Below are 23,433 nucleotides of genomic sequence, written 5' to 3'. Positions count from 1 at the left end.
CCATTTGGTGCAAATTGCGTAATGCATCACGTGCACACGCTTATGCACAAGCGTGCACATGCAAAACACACAACTACGTGTGCAATCGATGAACGTGCATAAACAAATCCTCCTCACGCATGCACATACAACGCTCACCACACTCTCCAGCGTCATTGTTTACACTGCTCAATGCAACACACGTAAGCGAGCAGCGCCAGACCCCTATGCATAGAGGCCCCCTGAGACCCACCAGGATGTCTGCCAGCATCAGTATGTACCAGCCACCTCTTCATGGGCAGGTAACTGACCGTGACAGACAGTTACAGAATAAGGGGACATGTGGGGTAGGGGGAGTTCTTGGTACAGTCAGGGAACAGTGTGTTATGCTGTCAAATAACAGAACTACAGATCTTAAACTTTCAGAGTCAGTTAGAGAAGTTTCAAAGCACAATATCAGCTCATGAGATGTACCAGGTAATCTAAGAGTCTTGTCAGGAACTTCTGAAATCATCGCCATTGGCAACTTCTTTAATGGCGAACCAACAGATCTGCCAGAGCTAATAGGACAAAAAGAAGCCGTATCAAACTTATCTGAAAAGAGTTCAGCTTATAGTAGACTTTGCAGTGTGTTTGACTGAAGCAATGTCAGAGATATTGTCAGTAATTAAAGCTGAGGACGTGATGGCTGGTGAAATGCGGCATCTGACAGAAGAAAAAGCAATCCACACAAGATATCTCGTGGGACCGTTCTCCCGAGCCAGAGACTATAAAAAAACTCAAAAGTTCAGAATGCCAAGAACACAAAACAAACCCCTGGCCCAGAGAAGCAGCTCTGCCTCACAAAACCAGTAAATAGTCTGTGGAATTCAGATACAGCCAACAGAGGCTGAAAAAATGGCTCTGGAAGTAACTTCAATCCAAAATTATGAAAACATTGACAAGGTTAATTTTCTTTTTCACAAGGTAAATAAACCAATGACATTGGCCAGGCAAAACAGTTAACTTGGGCACCTGTAAGGGTGGAAGTGGCCAAGTGTAAAAATCCATATAAACTTCTACTAGTGCCTTGCAACGGGGTAAATCATATTGTTTACCTCATATTGTATTCTCCTTGCTACAAGGAACTGAATATTACCCAGAGGAAGCGGCTAGAACTAGTGTTGGGCGAGCAGTGTTCGCCACTGTTCGGGTTCTGCAGCACATCACCCTGCTCGGGTGATGTTCGAGTTCGACCAAACACCTGATGGTGTTCGGCCAAACCGTTCGGCCATATGGCCGAACTAAGAGCGCATGGCCGAACGTTCCCCGAACGTTCGGCTAGCGCTGTGATTGGCCGAACGGGTCACGTGGTTCGGACCCGAACGCGCTCTGATTGGCCGAATGGGTCACGTGGTTCGGGTAAATAAATACCCGATCCACGTCATTTCTCCGCCATTTGTCTGTGGGTTTAGCTTTGGGTAGGCAGGCAGGGTAGTTTTCTCTCCAGCCAGGCTAGCCAGGGTCCCCCCAATCATTGTGTCGCTGCTGGGAACAGTAGTACACCGCTCACCCACACTATACAGTATTGTGTTTACTGCCACTCTGTGTACACCGCTCACCCACCACTGTATTGCATTGTGTTTACTGCCACTCTGTGTCTCTGCTGGGAACAGTAGTACACCGCTCACCCGCCACTGTATAGCATTGTGCTCTGTGTCGCTGCTGGGAATAGTAGTACACCGCTCACCCACCACTGTATAGCATTGTGCTCTGTGTCGCTGCTGGGAATAGTAGTACACCGCTCACCCACCACTGTATAGCATTGTGCTCTGTGTCGCTGCTGGGAATAGTAGCACACCGCTCACCCACCACTGTATAGCATTGTGCTCTGTGTCGCTGCTGGGAACAGTAGTACACCGCTCACCCACCACTGTATAGCATTGTGCTCTGTGTCGCTGCTGGGAATAGAAGTACACCGCTCACCCACCACCGTATAGCATTGTGCTCTGTGTCGCTGCTGGGAATAGTAGTACACCGCTCACCCACCACTGTATAGCATTGTGCTCTGTGTCGCTGCTGGAAACAGCAGTACACCGCTCACCCACCACTGTATAGCATTGTGCTCTGTGTCGCTGCTGGGAATAGTAGTACACCGCTCACCCACCACTGTATAGCATTGTGCTCTGTGTCGCTGCTGGGAACAGTAGTAAACCGCTCACCCACCACTGTATAGCATTGTGCTCTGTGTCACTGCTGGGAATAGTAGTACACCGCTCACCCACCACTGTATAGCATTGTGCTCTGTGTCGCTGCTGGGAATAGTAGTACACCGCTCACCCACCACTGTATAGCATTGTGCTCTGTGTCGCTGCTGGGAATAGTAGTACACCGCTCACCCACCACTGTATAGCATTGTGCTCTGTGTCGCTGCTGGGAACAGTAGTACACCGCTCACCCACCACTGTATAGCATTGTGCTCTGTGTCGCTGCTGGGAATAGTAGTACACCGCTCACCCACCACTGTATAGCATTGTGCTCTGTGTCGCTGCTGGGAATAGTAGTACACCGCTCACCCACCACTGTATAGCATTGTGCTCTGTGTCGCTGCTGGGAATAGTAGTACACCGCTCACCCACCACTATATAGCATTTCTGTAATGCCACTGTACTGCTGCCAGTCAGCGTGTACTTTAAGGATAAGTGAAATGAAGAAGAAATCCTGTGAAAGAGGGAGGCGCAAGGGAAGAGGTGTTTCCCCTGACGGTTCACGTACAGGCCACAGTGGAGCACCGAAGAAAACCCACTCAATACCGCCCATGTTGTCCAGGAAATCAACCCTCACAAATCCAAAAGAACAGGACCAGATAATTAATTGGATGACCTCTCAAGCGTCCAGCAGTGGGTTAAGCAGCACCAGCACATCACGCACGAGGTCCGAGTCCTCAGCCAGTTACAAGGAGCCAGTGGGCACAAAGCTGACACAACCGGCAGCGACACCACGCACACAACTGCCAAATAACCAGTCCGAAGAATTTCCTCAGGACACAATGGGGTATTCGCAGGAGCTATTCCCAGCCCAACAAACTTCCACCTTTCAAAGGTCAATGGAACAGCCAGAAATGTTGTGCCTGGATTCACAACCATTTACTGTGGGAAATGCACTGCGCACTGAAATGCAAGGCGAGTCCGAGGACTTTGAAACCCAAATCCCAGAGCAAGTTGGGCAGGAGGGGTTTCAATTGCAGGAGGTCGGCCGAGAAGATCTGGAAGACGACGTTGGAGTGAGCTGCGCAGAGGTTGTTCTGGGGAGCTCTACTCCACGGCGGCGGCCCACAATCACATATGACGAGTTTGAGGAGATGGAAGAGGAGGGTTTGGAAAATGTGGACACAGACCCAGATTTTGTATGTGAAGGAGAACATCGCCGTCGTAGCAGCACAGATGAGTCTGTTGAAGAACCCACTGCTGCACGAGTTCGCCTTGTGCCACAAGGTAGGCGGCGCAAAATTTTAGGCACTACAAGCGTGGAAGTTCAAGTGAGACGCAAAAGAGGCGCAAACAGAAATCGCCAGCAAGGCAGGTGCTCAAAAGTCTGGCCTTTCTTTGAAGACTGCAGTGAGGATGGTACCATGGTGATTTGCAAGGTGTGCAAGGAAAAATATTAACAACCTCTCCACCACCAGCATGACCCGCCACATGGTATCCAAACATCCCACTCTGTGGGCAAACGCGGCAGGACAGGGTACCAGCAACACTGCCTCCCTTGGGGTCACCAGACTCACCACCAGACCCTCCTCAGCAGCAGCAGTAGCCCAGCCATTGCGTGGTTCACAACAACATTCACAAACATCAGACGACGCTGACACTGTCACTTTCCGGAATAGTGCTCTTGAGGTCTCCCAGTCTTCATCAAACACAACAACCAACAGCCCTTCAGTGTGCAGCCCTACGGTTCAGTTGTCTGTCTCGGAGATGTTTGAGCGCAAGAGGAAATTGCCAGCAAAATGACCCCCCCGGGCCATGGCACTAACAGCCAGCATAACCAAGCTTCTGGCCTGCGAAATGCTGTCATATTGAGTGGTGGAGACAAACAGCTTCAAGGGCATGATGTCAGTGGCCATCCCACGTTACGTGGTTCCCAGCCGCTACCACTTTGCGTGCTCTGCAGTGCCTGAGTTGCATGAGCACGTGGTCAGCAAAATAACCCGAAGCTTGAAGAATGCCGTTGCCTGCAAGGTTCACCTCACCACTGACACCTGGACGAGTGCGTTCGGCCAGGGTCGATACATCTCCCTTACCGCGCACTGGGTGAACCTTGTGGAGCCTGGCAGCGATTCCTCACCTGCTACAGCGCGGGTGTTGCCCACGCCGCAAACAGCTGCACCGCCGTCCCTCCCACTGGATAACAACAGCAGCACCTACCTCTCTGACTCCTTCTCCTCCAACGCATCTCAAAGCTGTACCTCATCCGGAAACGCTAACCCAGCAGCAGTAGGATCGTGGAAGCAGTGCAGCACAGCTGTTGGCATGCGTCAGCAAGAGTTGCTGAAGCTGATCTGCCTTGGGGATAAGCAGCACACAGGGGAGGAAATTTGGAGGGGAATAAAGGAACAGACGGATTTGTGGCTGGCACCGCTGGACCTGAAACCGGGCATGGTTGTGTGTGATAATGGGAGTAATCTAATTCGCGCTTTAAGGTTGGCTAAGCTGACACACATCCCTTGCCTGGCGCACGTGATGAACCTAGTAGTTCAGCGGTTCCTGAGGACATACCCAGGCGTGGCCAATCTTCTGTTGAAGGTGCGACGAGTGGCCAAACATTGTAGAAATTCCAGTACTGCTTCGGGAGCACTCGCCAAGATGCAGGAGCGCTTCAATCTCCCCCAGCATCACTTGCTGTGTGATGTCCCTACGCGCTGGAATTCTACGCTGCACATGCTAGCCCGCTTTTGCGAGCAGAAGAGTGCAGTGGTCCAGTACATGACGGCGCAGTACCGAGGCGCATCCGGACAGCTGCCAAGCTTCTGTGGATCCGATTGGGCCAACATGTTGGACCTCTGCCAAGTCCTCCAAAATTTTGAGCAATCCACGTTGCTTGTGAGCAGTGACAACTCTTCAGTCAGCATTACCATACCACTGCTGTGTTTACTGAAGAAGTCAATGTTGAAAATCAAGGAAACAGCTGTCATGATGCAACTGGGGGAATCTGAAGGAGAAAACGATCAGCGTGATGATACCAACATCAGGCCATCTGCCTCAGGAAACGCTGGCCCCAGCAGCTATGACGAAGAAGAGGAGGAGGAACAGCTGGAGTTGGAGCAGGAATTTCATGCCACCACTGACGAGGGCCAGAGCGGTGCACGTTGGACTTCCACAATTCAGCGCGAATGGTCAGCAGAAGCAGACCAGGAAGAAGGTGACGACTATGATGCATCACAACTATCACAACGCTCACAAGAGGATGATGAGGATTCTGGCAGGACTCTGGCACACATGGCTCAATTCATGCTAGACTGCATTGAACGCGACCCACGCATTGTGCGCATTCTGGACAACACCAATTACTGGGTTTATACCCTTCTGGATCCACGGTACAAACACAATGTTCCAAAACTGCTTGAAGAAAGAGTCAGACAGGTCAAAATGGAAGAATACCAGCAGGCCCTTGTGGAGACTTTAGAGAGAAGATTGACATCCTCCCCCTCCTCTAGCCAGTTGTACGCCGACAGACTGACTTCCGCAAACCCAGGACGACCAGGAGGGCAGCAAACAACACAAGCCGCAGCTAGTGCCCAAAAGGGAATGGTATCGGCAGTGTCCTTGGAGTGGGAAAATTTTCTGACACCCATGCAGCAGCCCACAGAACAGCAAGCGTGCAGATCCACCTCCAACACCGATCGCCTGGAGAAGATGGTCAAGGACTACATGTCAGATGGCGTAGCTGTGTTGAACAATCCATCTGCACCCTTCAACTATTGGGTATCGAAGCTAGACACCTGGCACAAACTGGCAATGTATGCAATAGAGGTGCTGGCTTGCCCGGCAGCCAGCGTTATGTCGGAACGTTGTTTCAGTGCTGCCGGAGGCATCGTCACAGATCGGCGTATCCGCCTCTCCACAGAAAATGCAGACCGTCTGACTCAAATTAAAATGAATCAATCCTGGATTGGAAACGACTACGCAACACTCCCGGACCCCAACCAAGTAACATGAACAATGAACATCTGTGATGGGTTAGCGTTTCTGGTCCCTGTTTATTGACAGGGACCGGAAACGCTAGTATACCAGGTGCAGAGACTCCTTCTTCCCACAAGCAGTTCTTCATCTAAACTAGTGGGGGACTCCGGTTAGCTGAGCATAATCTCCCAGCCGCCACCACCTTGGTCGAAATCTGAACTGTCTTTAACTTCTGTGGTTTTGTAGGCCACAATGACTTCCTGGAAATGTAATTGTTATATGTACCACAGCACACCTGTAAATGTCTGTCTTGCACGTCTGTTTTGCCTGTCTTATGTAGTTTGCCTATGCCATGTGTACCACAAATAATTCTGAGTATGACTCCTGTTGTACTTGGCGAATAAAAATGATTCTGATTCTGATTATTCTGGACTAGTGATAGCAACAGAATATAATTGTCACTTTTTTTTGTTTTTACTTTTTTGACTTTAGTTCACCTTTAACCACTTGCCGACCAGGGCTTCCTGCAATGATCGGTGCTGCTTGGGCTCTCCAGCCCGCAGCACCGATCAGGAGTGAGCCAGGGCGATCAGACTACCCCCCTTTTTTCCCCACTAGGGGGATGTCCTGCTGGGGGGGTCTGATCGCCGCCGGCTCTGTTCGTTCGGCGGGGGGGGCTCCTCAAATCCCCCCTCCGCAGCCATTTTCCGCCTCCGTCCCCCTCCGGCGTTTCCCTTCCTCCTATGGGCAGCGCAGGACGGAGATCCGTCCTGCGCCGCCTACAACAGATGCCGGCGAATGAGAATGCGGCGATCCCCGGCCAATCAGAGGCCGGGGATCGCCGATCTGCCTTACGGCGCTGCTGCGCAGCAGCGCCGTATGATGTAAACAGCGGGGATTTCTTCCCCGCCTGTTTACATATTGCCGGCGAGCCGCGAGCGGCGGCTCTCCGGCTGTTCACGGAGACACCCTCCGTGAACTGACATGGATAGGCCGCTCGATCGAGCGGCCGTTTCCATGGTAACCCGCAGACGACCAGTTTACGCCAATCGGCGTTAGCTGGTCGTCAAGAGGTTAAGAGGCAATCATACCAGTACCTGAGCAAACAGTTCAAAATCTATGGAGAATCCCGCCGGGCCCGGCGATAAGCCTGATTTCCTGACAGGAAGCTGGGCAGTAATGAGTATTACCCTCGGGTGTGTAAGCGGCAGCCTCTCGATCCGTCCTCTAATGTTCCCGCTTTAACTAATCCAATCTCAATAATTATATTGCATTATAGGTTGGAGACCAGACTGTATAATGAAAAATTCATCTCAAGCTGAGACACATCAAAGGCTGCCAGTGATTCCCACTAACTATGAAGGGACTTAAAAGCCTCTATCAGCCTCTGTCTATTCTTCCCTGCGACAGGTAACACATCACAATCATCTCTGCTGTTAAGTAAGCCTTTACCTTTTTTTTTTCTCCCTCCATTGGCTACAGAGAATGTCCGCATCTAGTATTCAATCTGATTTCATTTAAAGGCTAAATCAAAGAAGTAAATCGTGCTGGAGAGAAATATACTTTACTGTTATTCAGGGTTGGATTTACCATAAGGCACTTTAGGCACATGCCTACAGGCGCCTGATGATAGAAAGGCGGCCATTCCCCTCCCCAAGTGCCTCTCTATCTCCTTCCCTAGTCCTGATGAGAGGGAATATGAGAGGTTACTTATCCTGCTCTCGGCATTCCACTGATGAGATCTCCCTTCAGTCTCTGAGCACCTCTCGCTACTTAAAGAGACTCTGTAACATGAAAAAGATCCCCTGGGGGGTACTCACCTCGGGTGGGGGAAGCCTCCGGATCCTAATGAGGCTTCCCACGCCGTCCTCCGTCCCACGGGGGTCTCGCTGCAGCCCTCTGAACAGCGGCGACAGGCTCGACTGTAATTTCAATATTTACCTTTGCTGGCTCCAGCGGGGGCGCTGTGGCTGCTTTCCTCTCCGAACTACACGGAAATACCCGATCTCAGTCGGGTCCGCTCTACTGCGCAGGCGCCGGAAACTTGCGCCTGCGCAGTAGAGCAGACCCGACGGCGATCGGGTATTTCCGTGTAGTTCGGAGCCGACAGCCGTCAGAGCGCCTGCGCAGGAGCCAGGAAGGTAAATATTACGTCACGGCTGCACGGAGGGCTGCAGCGAGACCCCCGTGGGACAGAGGACGGCGTGGGAAGCCTCATTAGGATCCGGAGGCTTCCCCCACCCGAGGTGAGTACCCCCCAGGGGATTTTTTGAGGTTACAGATCCTCTTTAAAGAGACACTGAAGCGAAAAAAAAAATTATGATATTATGATTTGTATGTGTAGTACAGGTAATAAATAAAACATTAAGATCAGATACATCAGTCTAATTGTTTCCAGTACAAGAAGAGTTAAGAAACTCTAGTTGTTATCTCTATGCAAAAAAGCCATTAAGCATTACGACTTTCAAAGTTTCTTTCAAAACACTATATACCTGAAAATAAAAATATGAGAATATTTTCTTTGCTGCTAATTAGTGTTGGGCGAACACCTAGATGTTCGGGTTCGCGAACGTTCGCCGAACATCGCCGCGATGTTCGGGTGTTCGCGCCGAACTCCGAACATAATGGAAGTCAATAGGGACCCGAACTTTCGTGCTTTGTAAAGCTTCCTTACATGCTACATACCCCAAATTTGCAGGGTATGTGCACCTTGGGAGTGGGTACAAGAGGGAAAAAAATATTTGAAAAAGAGTTTATAGTTTTTGAGAAAATTGATTGTAAAGTTTCAAAGGAAAAACTTGTCTTTTAAATGTGGAAAATGTCATGTTTCTTTGCACAGGTAACATGCTTTTTGTCGCCATGCAGTCATAAATGTAATACAGAGAAGAGGTTCCAGGAAAAGGGACCGGTAACGCTAACCCAGCACCAGCAGCAGCACACGTGATGGAACAGGAGGAGGAGGCGCAGGAGGAGAAGGCCACGCTTTTTGAGAAACAACAACCCAGGCCTTGCATGAGGACAAATAGCGTGCGGATAGCATGCTTTTTACCGCCATGCAGTCATAAATGTAATAAAGATGAGAGGTTCCATAAACAGGGACCGGCAACGGTAACCCAGCAGCAGCAGCAGCACACGTGATGGAACAGGAGGAGGCGCAGGAGGAGAAGGCCACGCTTTGAGACACAACAACCCAGGCCTTGCAGGAGGACAAGAAGCGTGCGGATAGCATGCTTTTTACCGCCATGCAGTCATAAATGTAATAAAGATGAGAGGTTCCATAAACAGGGACCGGCAACGCTAACCCAGCAGCAGCAGCAGCACACGTGATGGAACAGGAGGAGGCGCAGGAGGAGAAGGCCACGCTTTGAGACACAACAACCCAGGCCTTGCATGAGGACAAGAAGCGTGCGGATAGCATGCTTTGTACCGCCATGCAGTCATAAATGTAATAAAGATAAGAGGTTCAATAAACAGGGACCGGGCGGCAACGCTAACCCAGCAGCAGCAGACGTGATGGAACAGGAGGAGGCGCAGGAGGAGAAGGCCACGCTTTCAGGCGCAACTCAGGCCTTGCATGAGGACAAAAAAAATGCGTGCGCAAAGCAATGCAATGAGTAGTTTTCAGGACACAATGGGCTATTCGGAGGAGCTATTCCCACCCCCACAATCTTCTACCTGTGAAAGGTCAATGGAACAGCCACAAATGTTGTGCCCGGATTCACAACCTTTTTCTGTGGAAAATGCACCTCGCACTGAAATGCAAGGCGAGGCCGAGGATGAACATGACGTCAACAACTCAACATGACGCAAAATGGGGGCGGAACAGAAAGCTGCTTTCAATGTTTTGAAGGCCTTAATTGCCTCTGGTGGCCAGTTAGATGCATCATTCATCACACCCAAATCCCAGAGCAATGTGTGCAGGAATTTGAATCGCAGGAGGTGTACCGAGATTAGTGTTGGGCGAACACCTGGATGTTCGGGTTCGGGAAAGTTCGCCGAACATGGCTGCAATGTTCGGCATGTTCGGGCCGAAAACCGAACTCCCCGAACATCCCGCTTTTGGGGGCCCTATGGGGTCACAGGCATAAGGGGGGAGCATGCCCCGATTGCGGGGGGGTCGGAAATTCCCCCCACCCCCTCCGCTAGCGCTCCCCCCTCTGCCCGCTTCCCCATACAAAAGTTTCAGGAAGTACCAGTCCGGTGGTAGTGGGTGGCTGGCAGTGGGCGGCACTGTGAAGTGAGTGACTGAGGAGGAGGAGTCCGGAGAGTGACGCGTTGAGGGAGGCTGGGCAGCGGGCGGTTCAGCAGTAGTACCGTACTACTGCTGAACCGCCCGCTGCCCGGCCTCCCTCAACGCGTCACTCTCCGGACTCCTCCTCCTCAGTCACTCACTTCACAGTGCCGCCCACTGCCAGCCACCCACTACCACCGGACCGGTACTTCCTGAAACTTTTGTATGGGGAAGCGGGCAGAGGGGGGAGCGCTAGCGGAGGGGGTGGGGGGAATTTACGACCACCCCCCCCCCCGCGATTGGGGCATGCTCCCCCCTTATGCCTGCGACCCCATAGGGGGGCAGTATTCGGCCGAACAGTGCCCTGTTCGGCCAAACAGGGGCCCTGTTCGGCCCTGTTCGGCGGCCATTTAGTAGTTCGGGGCGAACCCGAACTTAAAAGGCCGAACACCATCAGGTGTTCGGCCGAACGCGAACATCACCCGAACAGGGTGATGTTCTGCAGAACCAGAACAGTGGCGAACACTGTTCGCCAAACACTAGACGAGATCATCTGGACAAGTGACCAAGTGACAAGTGACAAAGTGAAAAGTGACAAAGTGACCAGTGACAAAGTGACAAAGTGACAAAGTGACAGACAAAGTGACAAAATGACAAAGTGACAAAATGACAAAGTGACAAGTGACAAAGTGACAAGTGACAAAGTGACAAAGTGACAAAATGGCAAAGTGACAAAGTGACCAGTGACAAAGTGACAAGTAAGAGGTTGTTCTGGGGAGCTCTACTCCACTGCACACAGTCACATATGAGGAGAGGTCTCGTCGGGACTGCTGATCCTCCTCAGCTTGCTCAAAGCCTTGAGGGTTCCTGAAGATCCTCTGCTTGGAGTTCGCCGGGGTTCAGCTTGGTGTCGGGGTCGGCGGCGTCCTCCTCACTCCAACGTGGCAGATCTTCTGTTGAAGGAAAAAAAAAAAACATTTTTTAAAGTCCAGTACCGCTTCTGAAGGACTCACCAAGAGATGCAGGAGCGCTTCAATCTAGCGCACCATCGCTCGCTGGGTGATGTCCCTCCCTACGCGCTGGAATTCTACGCTGCACATGCTAGCACGCTTTTGCGCAGTGCCGAGGCGCATTCCAGCAGCTAGCTACCAAGCTTCTGTGGATCTGATTGGGCCACTATGTTGGATCTCTGCCAAGTCCTCCAAAATTTTGAGCAGTGACAACTCTACAGTCAGCATTACAATACCACTGCTGTGTTTACTGAAGAAATCAATGTTGAAGATGGAAACCGCTGGCATGATGCAAGTGGGGGAATCTGAAGATGAAAACGATCAGCGTGATGATACCAACATCAGGCAACCTGCCTCAGGAAACGCTGGTCCCAGCTATGACAAAGAACAGGACGAGGAACAGCTGGAGTTGGAGCAGGAATTGGATGCCCCCACTGCCGAGGGACAGAGCGGTGCACGTTGGACTTCCACAATTTAGCGGGAATGGACAGCAGAGGAGGAAGAAAGTGATGCTGGTGACGAATATGGTGCATCACAACAATCACAACGCTCACAAGAACATGAAGACAGAGGAGTCTGGCAGGATTCTCTGGCACACATGGCTCAATTCATGCTAGACTGCATTGAACGCGGCCCGCGCATTATTCACTATTCATTATTATTCATTATTCTGGACAACACCAATTACTGGGTTTATACCCAGTTTATACAAACACAATGTTAAAAAACTGATTGAAGAAAGTGTCAGACAGGTCAAAAATGGAACAATTCCAGCAGGCCCCTGAGGATGTAGACTTTAGACAGGAGATTGACATCCTCCTCCTTCTCTAGCCAGTTGTACACCGTCAGACTGACTTCAGCAAACCCAGGAGGACCAGGAGGGCAGCAAAGAACACAAGCTGCTGCTAGTGCCCAAAAGGGAATGGTATTGGCAATGTTCTTGGAGTGGGAACATTTTCTGACACCCATGCAGCAGCCCACAGAACAGCAATCGGGCAGTTCCACGTCCTCCAACACCGATCGCCTGGAGAAGATGGTCAAGGACTACATGTCAGATGGCGTAGCTGTGTTGAACAATCCATCTGCAGACAGACGGTGAGTGTGACAGCACAGAAGGACCATGGCAACTCACTCATAGTACCACAGTTTGATAGTGCTGCCCAAAAAATTATATGGATCAGTGGACCCGGGCAGTACTGGGAAGTGGGAACGCAGATTTTAGTACCTAAACACACACGATACAACATGTTTTACGGGGTCGGACTCTGAGGCACATACAGATGATCCCGATCATCATCCTCATCATACAACTCTTCTCCTGAGTCTGACCCACCCACCACCTCTGCCACACAAACATCCCCAGACACAGACCCCTCATCGTCCTCAACATTAACTTGGGATGCTGGCCTGAGCCCGACCTCCTCCTCCACATCAGGCCCCATCATCTCCTCAATGGCAGCCCTCAATAATCGCTCTGGCGCTGGACCGATGGACACAACGTTCTCCTCCGGGGAGGGCTGCTGCTGACCACTGGCTGCTGGGGTGGATGTTATAGCTTGCGTGGGGCGTTGGCTGTTGCTGTTGTTGGGAGTGCTGCTCACAGTGGAGGTCTCTGAGGAACTCATGGTGAGCTCATATAGTGGTTGACGTTGAGTGGAGTATTACTGATCCCAGCAATATACACACTGACTGGCAGAGTACGCAATGCTATATAGTGGTTGACGGTGAGTGAAGTACTACAGATCCCAGCAATATACACAGTGACTGGCAGTACAATGGTATGGGTGGGTGAGCAGAGTACTACAGATCCCAGCAATGCTATATAGTAATGGGGTGACTGAGTGAGCGGCAGTGTACTACTGTTCCCAGCAGACACAGAGTGGCAGTAAACACAATGCTATATAGTGTGGCTGAGCGAGGTACACAGAGTGGCAGTAAACACAATGCTATATAGTGTGGCTGAGCGAGTGGTGTACTACTGTTCCCAGCAGACACAGAGTGGCAGTAAACACAATGCTATATAGTGTGGCTGAGCAAGGTACACAGAGTGGCAGTAAACACAATGCTATATAGTGTGGCTGAGCGAGCGGTGTAGTACTGTTCCCAGCAGACACAGAGTGGCAGTAAACACAATGCTATATAGTGTGGCTGAGCGAGCAGTGTTCTACTGTTCCCAGCAGACACAGAGTGGCAGTAAACACAATGCTATATAGTGTGGCTGAGCGAGCGGTGTACTACTGTTCCCAGCAGACACAGAGTGGCAGTAAACACAATGCTATATAGTGTGGCTGAGCAAGGTACACAGAGTGGCAGTAAACACAATGCTATTTAGTGTGGCTGAGCGAGCGGTGTAGTACTGTTCCCAGCAGACACAGAGTGGCAGTAAACAGAATGCTATATAGTGTGGCTGAGCGAGCGGTGTAGTACTACTGTTCCCAGCAGACACAGAGTGGCAGTAAACACAATGCTATATAGTGTGGCTGAGCGAGGTACACAGAGTGGCAGTAAACACAATGCTATATAGTGTGGCTGAGCGAGCGGTGTACTACTGTTCCCAGCAGACACAGAGTGGCAGTAAACACAATGCTATATAGTGTGGCTGAGCGAGGTACACAGAGTGGCAGTAAACACAATGCTATATAGTGTGGGTGAGCGGTGTACTACTGTTCCCAGCAGCGACACAATGACTGGGGGGACCCTGGCTAGCCTGGCTGGAGAGAGAACTACCCTGCCTGCCTACCCAAAGCTAAACCCACAGACAAATGGCGGAGATATGACGTGGTTCGGGTATTTATTTACCCGAACCACGTGACAGTTCGGCCAATCAGAGCGCGTTCGGGTCCGAACCACATGACCCGTTCGGCCAATCACAGCGCTAGCCGAACGTTCGGGCAGTGGTGCTCAGCAGAGCTCGAATATTCGAGTAGCTCGAATATTCGAGCTCTTTTCCAGCTATTCGAGCTCGGTATTCGAGCTCCGAATAGCTGCAGCTATTCGAATGGGCTATTCGAGTAAACGCGAATAGCCCATTCACTATTCGAGCTACTCGAGCAAACGGCACTATTCGAGCTCGAATACCGAGCTCGAATAGCGTCATAGCCCAGATTGATGTCCTTAGAGCCAATCAGAGGGCTCCCAGGCCCTCTGACGGCAGCCAATCACAGAGGGGGACCCTGGCCAGCCCCTACCCTATAAATAGCGGCCGCCATGTTCCGTTTCTCCGTCCTTGCCTGAGACTTGCATAGAGAGAGAGTTGCTCCTTTGTGCTTTGGCTTAGCAAGAGCTCTATTGTGGTCATTTACCTAGCGTTTTTGCTCACATACACCTCCTATACACACCTATATTGTTGTTAGTTAGATAGACATTGTATTTTAGTTAGTAGCTTTTGTGTTACATAGAGAGAGACTCAGACAGCTGCTGCAGGCTTACAGCTTTAGGCCTCAGGGCCTTGCCTGTGTGGGCAGCTGTCCTCCTGTCCTCTGTTAGTTTATTTCTCATTAGTATTTAGACAGTATTAGACAGTATTAGATAGTATTAGACAGTATTTCTGCTGTCCTTTATTACTTAGTGATTGTATTTTGTATTGTAGTTATATACTGTAACTGTACTAGGACACTCACTGACTGTCACTGTTCATAGGCTAGCTCCTGCGTGTGCTTGCACTCACTGTCTGTGTACACACACTCTATTTCCTTCTGAATAGTTATATACTGTAACTGTACTAGGACACTCACTGACTGTCACTGTTCATAGGCTAGCTCCTGTGTGTGCTTGCACTCACTGTCTGTGTACACACACTCTATTTCCTTCTGAATAGTTATATACTGTAACTGTACTAGGACACTCACTGTCACTGTTCATAGGCTACTAGCTCCTGCTTGTGTGTGTGCACTCACTGTCTGTGTACTGTACACACACTCTATTTCCTTCTGAATAGTGATATACTGTAACTGTACTAGGACACTCACTGACTGTCACTGTTCATAGGCTAGCTCCTGCGTGTGCTTGCACTCACTGTCTGTGTACACACACTCTATTTCCTTCTGAATAGTTATATACTGTAACTGTACTAGGACACTCACTGTCACTGTTCATAGGCTACTAGCTCCTGCGTGTGTGTGTGCACTCACTGTCTGTGTACTGTACACACACTCTATTTTCTTCTGATTACTGATTGATTATTGTAAATTCTACTTCCTGACAGTTACTACTTACTTACTGTAGTAGGGACACTCACTCAGTCACTGTTCATAGGCTAGCTCCTGCACGTGTGTGCGCGTGCGTGCACTCACTGTCTGTAGTGTACACACACTCTATTTCCTTGTGATTACTACTGATTATTGTAACTTCTAGTTGTACTTCCTGACTGTTACTACTTACTTACTGTACTAGGGACACTCACTCACTCTCTGTTCATAGGCCAGCTCCTGCGCGTGTTTGCGCGTGCGTGCACTCACTGTCTGTAGTGTACACACACTCTATTTCCTTGTGATTACTACTGATTATTGTAACTGCTAGTTGTACTTCCTGACTGTTACTACTTACTTACTGTACTAGGGAGTCGGGACACTCACTCAGTCACCTCACCCACCAACCCACTCCATTAAAGTACCCCACTTTTCACCCGCCCTTTTCAAAAACTTTTGTGTTTACGCCCAAAACATCGAAGATGTCTGGAAGTGGCAGCCAGCGTGGTTTGGGCAAGGGGAAGGGCAGCAAGGGAATCAGGAGGAGAGGGAGCAGAATTGTGGCAAGCCGCGGGCGCGGCCGCGCCACCATGCACAGTTCCGCAGCAGCAGCGTCAGTGGCTAACATTCCTCCCATAGCCACTGGCCGTGGACGCCTTGGGCGCCGCCCAGCAGGAGCATCTGCAACTCACGCTGCAGAGACACAGCAGCAGCAGCAGCGTGTAGCACCTGCTCCGATTTTCCTCCAGCCGGGTCGGAAACGTCCCATTGAGGAAAAGGATGCAGACACTGTGGTGCAACTGATGACGGAGGATGAGCAGCCCGCCATCAGCTCTGCATCCGAGGCCTCCACCCTCACCACCACCACCCCTGTACGCAGCAGCCGCCCAGCAGGGCCTGGGGAGGAGGCCAGTTCACCGTCAGTCGCCGACCTGTCACTCAGCACTCTTTTGAGCCCAGGCATGATGCGTCAATTGTCTGCTGTTGTTGGCGATTTGGAGGTGGAGATGCTGATGGGCACTTTGGGGGATGAGGGATTGGTTAGCAAGACTGTGGCGACAGTCAAGCAGCCCATCCATGCATCAGGAGAGGAGTTTGGGGGGTCATCATCCCAGCAGGACATGTTTCAGGAGGGGGAGGCTGATGATGACACGGTGACAGACAGAGACTGGGTGCCACCACCTCCAGGGGATGTCGTCCTCAGCAGCTCTGAGGAGGAGGAGGAGGATGCGCTTGTGGGCCTTGCAAGGAGGCGCATCATTGCAAGCATTGGCAGCAGTAGGCAGGTCCCACAGCCTGCTGGTGTCTCAGGCTCAGCAGCAGCAGCATCTGCCAGTACCACCACCAGCCGCACCCAAGCCCCCCCCCCCCAACCACCACAGGGAGACAGGCAGCAGCGGTTCCATGCCGTAGGGGGTTGTTTTTGTCACCAATCTGGCGCTTTTTCACCATGCCCACTGTGGACAGCAAGTACGCCACTTGCAACCACTGTCAGCGGAAGTTGAGCAGAGGTGCAGACCCCTTAAAGTTCAGCACCAGCTCGCTCATCAACCACCTTGCTGCGAAACATTTCCACCAGCATGAGGAGTTCCAGAGGCTGAAGGCATCTGGTGCTGGCAGTGGCACCACACCCATCACTGCACAGCCTTCAGCAGCAGCAGCAACAGCAGCCACCCGCCCTCCTGCTCCTCCAGCAGCACCAGCAGGAGTGCGGAAACGCACTGCTCCTCCCCCCTCTGCAACTCCTGCCGCCGACACTGAGGCCTGTTCTGGCAGCCAGTCCTCAGTGGCCTCCTCTGCTGTGTCTGCTGATTCCCGTGCCAGCAAAAGGCCACGCCAGAGCCTTTTGAGCGAGTCCTTCCAGGGGGTGGTTAGGGCTCTGCCTCCCAGCAGCCGTCGCGTGCGGCAGCTGAACGGCTTGCTGGCACGGGCCATGTGCTCCCAACTCCTGCCGTACACGCTTGTGCAGGAGGGGAGCGACATGCGTGCGCTGCTTGCTTGTGCAGCCCCAGACTGGCAGCTCCCCAGCAGACACTTCTTCGCCCGCAAGGCCATTCCTGCACTGCACCGCTTTGTGATGGCCAATGTGGAGCGAGGGCTGGAGCACGCGGTTGGTGAAAGGGTCCACGTCACCATGGACTCCTGGAGCAGCCGCTTCGGGACAGGCCGCTACCTGTCTTTCACTGTCCACTGGGTCAGCTTGGTGGAAGGGGATGAGGATGGGAGAGCAGCAGCGGGCACAGCAGCAGCAACACAGTGGGTGGTGCCCCCCCGCAGGGTCAGGGGAACTGCAGCAGGTTCCTCCGATCCTCTGCCATCCTCCGGCACACCTGTCCAAACCCCCCGCCTCAGCAGCAGCGTGAAGGCCCGCCACTGCCAAGCGCTGCTGCACTTGGTCAGCCTTGGGAAGACCAAGCTGACGGCAACCCATGTGTTGGCCAAACTCCAGGAGCAGGAGAGGATTTGGCTGACCCCCAGAGGCCTCAGAGTCGGAGAGGTGGTGGCCGACAATGGGGCCAATCTGGTTGCCGCAATAGACAGGGGAAACCTGACCCACATCCCCTGTCTTGCCCACGTGCTGAACCTGGTGGTGCAAAAGTTCTTGCGCACCTACCAGGGGATGGGCGAACTGCTGGAAACGGCAAGGAACGTTGTGCGTCACTTCCGGCGCTCGGCTGCAGCCTGTGCGAGCCTGGAAGACGTGCAAAAGGAGCTGGAGCTGCCACGCCATCGGCTGATCCTTGACGTTCCGACTCGCTGGAACTCCACCCTGGCGATGTTGGAGCGTCTGGTTGAACAGAAGCACGCTGTCAACCAGTACCTTGCCCTGGCCACTGTTTCCGCCGCTCGGAGAAGGAACAAGACCAGCAACATCCCGTCCATCGTCCCCGATGATGACTGGAGGCACATGCAGCAGGTGTGCTTAGTGCTGGCTCCCTTTCTGCAGGCCACTAACATGGTGAGCAGGGACCATGCTATGGTGTGCGAGTGGGTGCCCCTGGTTTGTCTGCTGAACAGGGCCCTCGATGCTTTGCTGGAACAGGGAGCGGCAGCCTTGGACCAGCAGGAGCGGCAAGCAGCTGCACAGTCCACCTCTGAGGGGGAGGAGGAGGAGGACTTGGTGGAGGTCCCTGACCTTGCTGCTGATGAGGGGGATCAGCACAGCGCAGCTGAGTTGGTGCGGGGGTGGAGAGAGGATGAGGCGGCAGAGGAGGAGGATGAGGAGGACAGCACTGCCGTCGATGTGCCAGCACACGTGGCCCGCCTCTTCCCAATGGCAGCGCACATGCTGGCGTGCCTGCGCAAGGACCCCAGGGTGATCCAGATGAAGCAGAGGGAGGACATCTGGATCAGCATGATGTTGGACCCACGCCCCAAGGGGAAGTTGAGCCAGTTCCTGCCGCCTGCAGGAGGAGACCCAGCGCAACAAATAAGGAGCTTGCAGCAGGCCCTTGTTGAGCGCTTGGAGGAAGCCTTTCCCCAGCCTTCCACCCCCACTGTCCAGCAGCCAGCACAGAGGCAGCAGCAGGTGCCTGCATCCAGCAGCAAGCGCCCTACAGACCTGCTGTCTCTCAGCCACGAGCTCTACAGGACTGTAGAGGCTCCGGCAGCAGTGACTAGAGAGGAGGTGCATGATGCAGCAGCATCCTCCTCCGGTCACAGCCAGCGCCTGACCCGCATGGTGGCTGACTACATGGGGTCCTACAGCGGGCTTGACAGCGATGCCCCTGTTGATCCCATGGAGTATTGGGTCAAGCGCCTGGAGATCTGGAGCGAGCTGGCGCAGTACGCCCTGGAAGTGCTGTCCTGCCCCCCTTCCAGCGTGCTGTCCGAGCGCTGCTTCAGTGCAGCTGGTGGCGTGGTCACCGAGAAACGCTCACGTCTGTCTCACAAGTCTGTGGACAGACTGACGTTTCTCAAGATAAACCAGGCGTGGGTGGAAGGCGAGTTCCTGGCCCCTGTTGTCGGCGAGAGGGGGACATGAACTGGCTAAGAACCATCGTTAATGTGCCTTACCACCCTTTACCACCTCCTGGCTCCTGCTCACTAAGCCAGCCTGGTTCAGTTTGACTATTACGTCGCCTGCAGCCACACATTTTACACCTACAGTGGGCTGCTGTGTACTGCCCTTCTGCTGTCTGTCTGTGTTTCCCACTGCCAGGGTACACAGAATTACATTCTGCTGCCACTCTGCCACCAGCTATTACGTCAAACAATAGCTATATATCTGTGTAATTGGTTGTACAAACAAAACCAAAAAACCATTAAAAAAAAAAAAAGGTTTAATTTTTCTGAGGTGCCCGGGTTGAAAACTGTGTTGTCCCAGTTGTGTATTGGACACGATGTGGGCTGCACGACCGCTGTCTGGGACCTCCTGTTGTGTTTATTTACAGCCCTGGTATCACCGCTAGGTACCAGGGCTATTATGTCACGCTGCCTGCCTGCTGCCACACTCACACTACTCCTCCATTCCTCCTGCTGCTGCTGTCGGTCTGTGTTTCCCACTGCCAGGGTACACAGAATTACCTTCTGCTGCCACACTGCCACCAGCTATTACGTCAAACAATAGCTGCTCACATTACTCCTCCATTCCTCCTGCTGCTGCTGCTGTCGGTCTGTGTTTCCCACTGCCAGGGTACACAGAATTACATTCTGCTGCCACTCTGCCACCAGCTATTACGTCAAACAATAGCTATATATCTGTGTAATTGGTTGTACAAACAAAACCAAAAAACCATTAAAAAAAAAAAAGGTTTAATTTTTCTGAGGTGCCCGGGTTGAAAACTGTGTTGTCCCAGTTGTGTATTGGACACGATGTGGGCTGCACGGCCGCTGTCTGGGACCTCCTGTTGTGTTTATTTACAGCCCTGGTATCACCGCTAGGTACCAGGGCTATTATGTCACGCTGCCTGCCTGCTGCCACACTCACACTACTCCTCCATTCCTCCTGCTGCTGCTGCTGTCGGTCTGTGTTTCCCACTGCCAGGGTACACAGAATTACATTCTGCTGCCACTCTGCCACCAGCTATTACGTCAAACAATAGCTATATATCTGTGTAATTGGTTGTACAAACAAAACCAAAAAACCATTAAAAAAAAAAAAGGTTTAATTTTTCTGAGGTGCCCGGGTTGAAAACTGTGTTGTCCCAGTTGTGTATTGGACACGATGTGGGCTGCACGACCGCTGTCTGGGACCTCCTGTTGTGTTTATTTACAGCCCTGGTATCACCGCTAGGTACCAGGGCTATTATGTCACGCTGCCTGCCTGCCTGCTGCCACACTCACACTACTCCTCCATTCTCCTGCTGCTGCTGTCTGTCTGTGTTTCCCACTGCCAGGGTACACAGAATTACCTTCTGCTGCACACTGCACCAGCTATTACGTCAAACAATAGCTGCTCACATTACTCTCCATTCCTCCTGCTGCTGCTGCTGTCGGTCTGTGTTTTCCACTGCCAGGGTACACAGAATTACATTCTGCTGCCACTCTGCCACCAGCTATTACGTCAAACAATAGCTATATATCTGTGTAATTGGTTGTACAAACAAAACCAAAAAACCATTAAAAAAAAAAAAGGTTTAATTTTTCTGAGGTGCCCGGTTGAAAACTGTGTTGTCCCAGTTGTGTATTGGACACGATGTGGGCTGCACGACCGCTGTCTGGGACCTCCTGTTCTGTTTATTTACAGCCCTGGTATCACCGCTAGGTACCAGGGCTATTATGTCACGCTGCCTGCCTGCTGCCACACTCACACTACTCCTCCATTCCTCCTGCTGCTGCTGCTGTCAGTCTGTGTTTCCCACTGCCAGGGTACACAGAATTACATTCTGCTGCCACTCTGCCACCAGCTATTACGTCAAACAATAGCTATATATCTGTGTAATTGGTTGTACAAACAAAACCAAAAAACCATTAAAAAAAAAAAAAAAAGGTTTAATTTTTCTGAGGTGCCCGGGTTGAAAACTGTGTTGTCCCAGTTGTGTATTGGACACGATGTGGGCTGCACGACCGCTGTCTGGGACCTCCTGTGTGTTTATTTACAGCCCTGGTATCACCGCTAGGTACCAGGGCTATTATGTCACGCTGCCTGCCTCATTGACTGCCTGCTGCCACACACTCATCCTCCTCCTCCTGCTGCTGAATTTACCTCCTGCTGTCTGTGTGTTTTCCACTGCCAGGGAGCACATACAATGGCGCTTCCAACATGCGTGCGCCACCAGCTATTTTGTTACGCTCAAAAATAGCTGCATTTCTGTAAAAAAAAAATTGAAAAGAGAAATAAGTGAAGAAGAAGACGATATAGAAGAAGATGAAGAAGATGAAGAAGAAGAAGATGAAGAAGAAGAAGATGAAGAAGAAGAAAAGAAGGAGAAGAAGAAGAAGATGAAGAAGAAGAAAATGAAGAAGAAGATGAAGAAGATGAAGAAGAAGAAGATGAAGAAGAAGAAGAAGAAGAAGAAGAAGAAGAAGAAGAAGAAGAAGAAGATGAAGAAGAAGAAGAAGAAGAAGATGAAGAAGATGAAGAAGATGAAGAAGAAGATGAAGAAGAAGAAGAAGAAGGAGAAGAAGAAGAAGATGAAGAAGAAGAAAATGAAGAAGAAGATGAAGAAGATGAAGAAGAAGAAGAAGATGAAGAAGAAGAAGAAGAAGAAGAAGAAGAAGAAGAAGAGAAGAAGAAGAGAAGAAGAAGAAGAAGAAGAAGAAGATGAAGAAGATGCAGAAGAAGATGAAGAAGAAGAAGATGAAGAAGAAGAAGATGAAGAAGATGAAGAAGAAGAAGATGAAGAAGAAGAAGAAGAAGAAGATGAAGAAGATGAAGAAGATGCAGAAGAAGATGAAGAAGAAGAAGATGAAGAAGAAGAAGATGAAGAAGATGAAGAAGAAGAAGATGAAGAAGAAGAAGAAGAAGATGATGATGAAGAAGATGAAGAAGATGATGATGAAGAAGATGAAGAAGATGAAGAAGAAGAAGATGAAGAAGAAGAAGAAGAAGAAGAAGAAGAAGAAGAAGACAATATAGAAGAAGAAGAAGATATAGAAGAAGATATAGAAGAAGAAGATATAGAAGAAGAAGATATAGAAGAAGAAGAAGATAGAAGATAAAGAAGAAGAAGAAGAAGAAGAAGAAGTATATACAGTACTGAACAAAATCCTGACACAACTTCTCTTTTCACCTTTTTTTTTTAAAGGAACATCCCACATAATCACTTGCTGTTGTTACTTGGAAAAAAAGATGTTTCTTGCATCATTCACCCTCAAAACAAGTGTTGGAAGCTATTTAAGGCCAATTCGAATAGTCAGCTCGAATAATGAGCTCGAATACCGACTCGAATAGTGAGCTCGAAGTCCGAGGTCGAATCGAATAGTAAAAATTATTCGACTCGAATATTCGACTGACCTCGAATAATTTACTATTCGATTCGACCAAACTCGAATTTTAAAAAGGGGTATTTGAGCACCACTGCGTTCGGGGAACGTTCGGCCATGCGCTCTTAGTTCGGCCATGTGGCCGAACGGTTTGGTCCGAACACCATCAGGGTGATGTTCTGCAGAACCCGAACAGTGGCGAACACTGTTCGCCCACCAACACTACTGCTAATCTTCTAGTAATTATTCATAGTACACAACCAATTCATTATATCATATTTGTTTTTCGCTTCAGTGTCTCTTTAATACTGAAGGTACCTCTGGCTACATAATGCTAAGGGACACCTGTAGCTACCTATGATGGGCAAGGGAAGAAAGAGAGAAGTGACAGCTGGGCCAGTCAGCACACTTGTGATGCGGTAAAGCAGGTGTTTGTAACTTAAGTTCATGGAGGGTGATGTCTACGGTGCCAGGACATCTGTGCCTATAGGCTCCTGTGA

The sequence above is a fragment of the Hyperolius riggenbachi genome, chromosome 11 (genome assembly GCF_040937935.1).
Source record: "Hyperolius riggenbachi isolate aHypRig1 chromosome 11, aHypRig1.pri, whole genome shotgun sequence".
Lineage (NCBI taxonomy): Eukaryota > Metazoa > Chordata > Amphibia > Anura > Hyperoliidae > Hyperolius > Hyperolius riggenbachi.
Note: the sequence above shows the minus strand (reverse complement) of the source record.